Raw genomic sequence first — 8,458 nt, forward strand, 5'->3', positions numbered from 1 at the left:
GTTAAAAGTTCATTTGTGGAATTTGTTTCCTTCTTAATGCATTTGAGCCAATCGGTTGTGTTGTGGCAAGGTAGGGGTGGTATACAGAAGATAGCCCTATTTGGTAAAAGATCAAGTTCATATTATGGCAAGAACAGCTCAAATAAGCAGATAGAAACGACAGTCCATCCTTACTTTAAGACATGAAGGTCAGTCAATGCAGAAAGTGTCAAGAACCTTGAAAGTTTCAAGTGCAGTTTCAAAAACCATCAAGCGCTATGATGAAGCTGGCTATCATGAGGACTGCCACAGAAAAGGAAGACCTTTACCTCTGCTGCACCTCAAATAAATGCTTCACAGAGTTCAAGTAATAGACACATCTCAACATCAACTGTTTAGAGGACACTGTGTGAATCAGGCCTTCATTTTATTTTTAGTTAACTAGGCAAGTCAGTTAAGAATAAATTATTATTTACAATGACGATCAAGGAACTGCCTTGTTCGGGGATTCGATCTAGCAACCTTTCAGTTACTGGCCCAACACTCTAACCAGGTAGGCTACCTGCCGCCCCAAATGGTCAAATTGCTACAAAGAAACCAATAAGAAGAAGAGACTTGATTGGGCCAAGAAACACGAGCAATGGACATTTGACCAGTGGAAATCTGTCCTTTGGTCTGATGAATCCAAATGTAAGATTTTTGGTTCCAACCGCTGTGTCTTTGTGAGATGCAGTGTAGGTGAACGGATGATCTCCGCATGTGTGGTTCCCACCGTGAAGCGAGGAGGAGGAGGTGTGATGGTGTGGGGGTGCTTTGCTGGTGACACTGTCTGTGATTTATTTTGAATTCAAGGCAGGCTTAACCAGCGTGGCTACCACAGCATTCTGCAACAATATGCCATCCCTAATGGTTTGTGCGTAGTGGGACTATCATTTGTTTTTCAACAAGACAATGACACAACACACCAGGCTGTGTACGGGTTATTTGACCAAGAAGGAGAGTGATGGAGTGCTGCATCAGATGACCTGTGCTTAGCATATGTGGGAACTCCTTCAAGACTGTTGGAAAAGCATTCTAGGTGAAGCTGGTTGAGAGAATGCCAAGAATGTGCAAAGCTGTCACCACGGCAAAGGGTGGCTACTTTGAAGAATCTCAAATATAAAATACATTTTGATTTGTTTAACACTTTTTTGGTTACTACATGATTCCATATGTGTTATTTCATAGTTTTGATGTCTTCACTATTATTCTACAATGTAGAAAATAGTAAAAATAAAGAAAAAAAACATTTGACTGGTACTGTATGATATATCAAAAGAAAGGTATATTTTCTGGTGATTTAAATATTGACTGGCGTTCATCAAGCTGCCCGCTCAAGAAAAAGCTTCAAACTGTAACCAGTGTCTGCAACCTGGGTCAGGTTATCAGTCAACCTACCAGGGTAGTTACAAACAGCACAGGAATGAAACCATCAACATCTTTACTAATGCTTAAGAAATTTGCTTGAAAGCAGTATCCAGATCCATCAGATGTATTGATCACAATATAGTAGCCATATCTATGAAAACCATAGCTCCAAAGGCGGGGCCTAATATAGTGTATAAGAGGTCATACAATACATGTTGTAGTGATTCCTATGTTGTTGATGTAAAGAATATTTGTTGGTCCATGGTGGCGTAATGAGGACCAACCAGATGTTGCACCTAACACATTTATGAAAATTCATATCCCAGTTACTAATAATTATGTGTAACAGTATGACATTAGTCCGTCCCCTTGCCGGGCTCGAACCAGGGACCCTCTGCACACATAGACAATTGACACCCACGAAGCATCGTTACCCATCGCTCCACAAAAGCCACAGTCCTTGCAGAGCAAGGGGAGCAACTACTTCAAGGTCTCAGTGCGAGTGACGTCACCGATTGAAACGCTATTAGCGCGCACCACCGCTAACTAGCTAGCCATTTCACATCGGTTACATATGCACTAATAATTATGCACTAATAATTATGCAATTATGAAAAATTACTGTACATTTGTTTAAATCCCAGTGGATTGATGAGGAATTAAAGAATGTTGTGGTTGAGAGGGATGAGGCAAAAGGAATGGCAAATAAGTGTGGCTGAACAACCGATTGGCAAACGTACTGCAAATGAAGAAATCATGTGACTAAACTGAATAAAAATAAGAAAAAACTACACTATGAAACAAAGATAAATGACATAAAGAATTACAGTAAAAATCTTTGTGTCACTTTCAATGTAATTTTTATAAAACCGACTGGTATTTCCAACTATTTTTATGATTTTTTTCATTGGCAAGATTAGCAAATTTCGGCATGACATGCCAGCAACAAATGCTTACACTACACATCCAAGTGTATCTGACCAAATTATGAAAGACAAGAATTGTAATTTTGAATTCCCTAAAGTGAGTGTGGAAGAGGTGAAAAAATGATTGCTGTCTATCAACAATGACAAGCCACCGGGGTCTGACAATTTGGATGGAAAATTACTGTGTGACTTCAGGCCTGGAGGGAAGCAAAAGTAATTCCGCTACCTAAGTATAGTAAAGCCCCCTTTACTGGCTCAAATAGCCGACCAATCAGCCTGTTAACAACCCTTAGTAAAGTTTGACCAGAAACAATACTATTTTACAGTAAACAAACAGACTTTCAGCACGCTTATAGGGAAGGACATTCAACAAGCACAGCACTTACACACATTACTAATGATTGGCTGAGAGAAGTTGATGATAAAAAGATTGAGGGGCTGTTCTGTGAGACGATCATAGTCTACAGCTGGAAAAACAAATGTGTTATGGCTTTACACCCTCTGCTATATTGTGGATAAAGAGTTACTTGTCTAACAGAACACAGATGGTGTTCTTTAATGGAAGCCTCTCCAACATAATCCAGGTAGAATCAGGAATTCCCCAGGGCAGCTGTCTAGGCCTATTACTTTTAAAATCTTAACTAATGACATGCCACTGGCTTTGAGTGTCTATATATATGGATGACTCAACACTACACACATCAGCTACTACAGTGACTGAAATGACTGCAACACTTAACAAAGAGCTGCAGTTAGTTTCAGAGTGGGTGGCAAGGAATAAGTTAGTCCTAAATATATATTTTTTTAAAACTAAAAGTATTGTATTTGGGACAAATCATTCACTAAACCCTAAACCTCAACTAAATCTTGTAATAAATAATGTGGAAATTGAGAAAGTTGAGGTGACAAGGCAGGTCCTACAGACCCTAGTTTTGTCCCACCTAGACTACTGTTCAGTAGTGTAGTCAGGTGCCACAATTGGCTCAGAACAGGGCAACACGGTTGGCCCTTAAATGTACACGGAGAGCTAACAATAATATGACTCAAAGTAGAGGAGAGATTGACTTCATCACTACTTGTTTTTGTAAGAAGTGTTGACATGCTGAATGTACCGAGCTGTCTGTTTAAACTACTAGCACACAGCTCTGACACCCATACATACCCTACAAGACATGCCACCAGAGGTCTGTTTAAACTACTAGCACACAGCTCAGACACCCATACATACCCTACAAGACATACCACCAGAGGTCTGTTTAAACTACTAGCACACAGCTCAGACACCCATACATACCCTACAAGACATGCCACCAGAGGTCTGTTTAAACTACTAGCACACAGCTCAGACACCCATACATACCCCACAAGACATGTCACCAGAGGTATCTTCACAATCCCCAAGTCCAAAACAGACTATGGGAGGTGTACAGTATTACATAGAGCCATGACTACATGGAACTCTATTCCACAGTACTACATAGATCCATGACTACATGGAACTCTATTCCACAGTACTACATAGAGCCATGACTACATGGAACTCTATTACACAGTACTACATAGAGCCATGACTACATGGAACTCTATTCCACAGTACTACATAGAGCCATGACTACATGGAACTCTATTCCACAGTACTACATAGAGCCATGACTACATGGAACTCTATTCCACAGTACTACATAGAGCCATGAGTACATGGAACTCTATTCCACAGTACTACATAGAGACATGACTACATGGAACTCTATTCCACAGTACTACATAGAGCCATGACTACGTGGAACTCTATTCCACAGTACTACATAGATCCATGACTACATGGAACTCTATTCCACAGTACTACATAGAGCCATGACTACATGGAACTCTATTCCACAGTACTACATAGATCCATGACTACATGGAAATCTATTACACAGTACTACATAGAGCCATGACTACATGGAACTCTATTCCACAGTACTACATAGAGACATGACTACATGGAACTCTATTCCACAGTACTACATAGAGCCGTGACAACATGGAACTCTATTCCACAGTACTACATAGAGCCATGACTACATGGAACTCTATTCCACAGTACTACATAGAGCCGTGACAACATGGAACTCTATTCCACAGTACTACATAGAGCCATGACTACATGGAACTCTATTCCACAGTACTACATAGAGCCGTGACAACATGGAACTCTATTCCACAGTACTACATAGAGCCATGACTACATGGAACTCTATTCCACAGTACTACATAGAGTTGTGACAACATGGAACTCTATTCCACAGTACTACATAGAGCCATGACTACATGGAACTCTATTCCACAGTACTACATAGAGCCGTGACAACATGGAACTCTATTCCACAGTAGTACATAGAGCAATGACTACATGTAACTCTATTCCACAGTACTACATAGAGCCATGACTACATGGAACTCTATTCCACAGTACTACATAGAGCCATGACTACATGGAACTCTATTCCACAGTACTACATAGAGCCATGACTACATGGAACTCTATTCCACAGTACTACATAGAGCCATGACCACATGGAACTCTATTCCACAGTACTACATAGAGCCATGACTACATGGAACTCTATTCCACAGTACTACATAGAGCCGTGACAACATGGAACTCTATTCCACAGTACTACATAGAGCCGTGACAACATGGAACTCTATTCCACAGTACTACATAGAGTTGTGACAACATGGAACTCTATTCCACAGTACTACATAGAGCCATGACTACATGGAACTCTATTCCACAGTACTACATAGAGCCGTGACAACATGGAAGTCTATTCCACAGTACTACATAGAGCCATGACTACATGGAACTCTATTCCACAGTACTACATAGAGCCGTGACAACATGGAACTCTATTCCACAGTACTACATAGAGCCATGACTACATGGAACTCTATTCCACAGTACTACATAGAGCCGTGACAACATGGAACTCTATTCCACAGTAGTACATAGAGCCATGACTACATGGAACTCTATTCCACAGTACTACATAGAGCCATGACTACATGGAACTCTATTCCACAGTAGTACATAGAGCCATGACTACATGGAACTCTATTCCACAGTACTACATAGAGCCATGACTACATGGAACTCTATTCCACAGTACTACATAGAGCCATGACTACATGGAACTCTATTCCACAGTACTACATAGAGCCATGACTACATGGAACTCTATTCCACAGTACTACATAGAGCCATGACTACATGGAACTCTATTCCACAGTACTACATAGAGACATGACTACATGGAACTCTATTCCACAGTACTACATAGAGCCATGACTACATGGAACTCTATTCCACAGTACTACATAGATCCATGACTACATGGAACTCTATTCCACAGAACTACATAGAGCCATGACTACATGGAACTCTATTCCACAGTACTACATAGATCCATGACTACATGGAAATCTATTCCACAGTACTACATAGAGCCATGACTACATGGAACTCTATTCCACAGTACTACATAGAGCCATGACCACATGGAACTCTATTCCACAGTACTACATAGAGACATGACTACATGGAACTCTATTCCACAGTACTACATAGAGCCGTGACAACATGGAACTCTATTCCACAGTACTACATAGAGCCATGACTACATGGAACTCTATTCCACAGTACTACATAGAGCCATGACTACATGGAACTCTATTCCACAGTACTACATAGAGTCGTGACAACATGGAACTCTATTCCACAGTACTACATAGAGCCATGACTACATGGAACTCTATTCCACAGTACTACATAGAGCCGTGACAACATGGAACTCTATTCCACAGTACTACATAGAGCCATGACTACATGGAACTCTATTCCACAGTACTACATAGAGCCGTGACAACATGGAACTCTATTCCACAGTACTACATAGAGCCATGACTACATGGAACTCTATTCCACAGTACTACATAGAGCCATGACCACATGGAACTCTATTCCACAGTACTACATAGAGACATGACTACATGGAACTCTATTCCACAGTACTACATAGAGCCATGACTACATGGAACTCTATTCCACAGTAGTACATAGAGCCATGACTACATGGAACTCTATTCCACAGTACTACATAGAGCCATGACTACATGGAACTCTATTCCACAGTACTACATAGAGCCATGACCACATGGAACTCTATTCCACAGTACTACATAGAGCCATGACTACATGGAACTCTATTCCACAGTACTACATAGAGCCGTGACAACATGGAACTCTATTCCACAGTACTACATAGAGCCGTGACAACATGGAACTCTATTCCACAGTACTACATAGAGCCGTGACTACATGGAACTCTATTCCACAGTACTACATAGAGCCATGACTACATGGAACTCTATTCCACAGTACTACATAGAGCCATGACTACATGGAACTCTATTCCACAGTAGTACATAGAGCCATGACTACATGGAACTCTATTCCACAGTACTACATAGAGCCGTGACTACATGGAACTCTATTCCACAGTACTACATAGAGCCATGACTACATGGAACTCTATTCCACAGTACTACATAGAGCCATGACTACATGGAACTCTATTCCACAGTAGTACATAGAGCCATGACTACATGGAACTCTATTCCACTCTATTCCACAGTACTACATAGAGCCATGACTACATGGAACTCTATTCCACAGTACTACATAGAGCCGTGACAACATGGAACTCTATTCCACAGTACTACATAGAGCCATGACTACATGGAACTCTATTCCACAGTACTACATAGAGCCGTGACAACATGGAACTCTATTCCACAGTGCTACATAGAGCCATGACTACATGGAACTCTATTCCACAGTACTACATAGAGCCGTGACAACATGGAACTCTATTCCACAGTAGTACATAGAGCCATGACTACATGGAACTCTATTCCACAGTACTTCATAGAGCCATGACTACATGGAACTCTATTCCACAGTAGTACATAGAGCCATGACTACATGGAACTCTATTCCACAGTACTACATAGAGCCATGACTACATGGAACTCTATTCCACAGTACTACATAGAGCCATGACTACATGGAACTCTATTCCACATCAGATAACTGATGCAGCAGTAGAATCAGATTTAAAAAAAACAGATAAAACATACACCTTATGGAACAGCGGGGACTGGGAAGCAACACAAACACAGACACATGGATTATGTGTTGTGGATGTGGTTGTGGAGTGGCCTGAGGGCACACACTTAGTGTGTTGTGCATTCTGTAATTAATGTATTGTAATGTTTTTAAAATTGTATAACTGCCTTAATTTTGCTAGACCCCAGGAAGAGTAGCTGCTGCCTTGGCAGGAACTGAACGGGAACCATAATAAACCCCAGGAAGAGTAGCTGCTGCTTTGGCAGGAACTAATGGGGATCCATAATAAACCCCAGGAAGAGTAGCTGCTGCCTTGGCAGGAACTGAACGGGAACCATAATAAACTCCAGGAAGAGTAGCTGCTGCCTTGGCAGGAACTAATGCGGATCCATAATAAACCCCAGGAAGAGTAGCTGCTGCCTTGGCAGGAACTAATGGGGATCCATAATAAACCCCAGGAAGAGTAGCTGCTGCCTTGACAGGAACTGAACGGGAACCATAATAAATACATGTTGAAAGCATGAACTTGACAAAAAAATTGTGTGATCAAAGGTCATGAAGTTTTTGACTGCAGTCGACAGCAAGTTTGTGCAGTTGTTCTTCACCATCTTCATCCTGCAGCCATCGCCTGCATAGGGGGAGGCTCTGTGGTCAACCAATCATTAGGCTGTTTTTGTTTGACCCACACAAACTTGACCAAAGACATGACTGAAACAGGAACCAACTTTGCCATGATTCATGTATAACGTGGATATATACAAAGGAATGTGATGTTTGAGGCTCTCTCTCACTAGTTTATTGTACAATGTGTACACACGACTTCAGTTTGTGATTTTATAACACATGACTTCAGTTTGTGATTGTATAACACATGACTTCAGTTTGTGATTGTATAACACATGACTTCAGTTTGTGATTTTATAACACATGACTTCAGTTTGTGATTGTATAACACATGACTTCAGTTTGTGAT

This window comes from Oncorhynchus clarkii, chromosome 4 (genome assembly GCF_045791955.1).
Source record: "Oncorhynchus clarkii lewisi isolate Uvic-CL-2024 chromosome 4, UVic_Ocla_1.0, whole genome shotgun sequence".
Classification (NCBI taxonomy): Eukaryota; Metazoa; Chordata; class Actinopteri; order Salmoniformes; family Salmonidae; genus Oncorhynchus; species Oncorhynchus clarkii.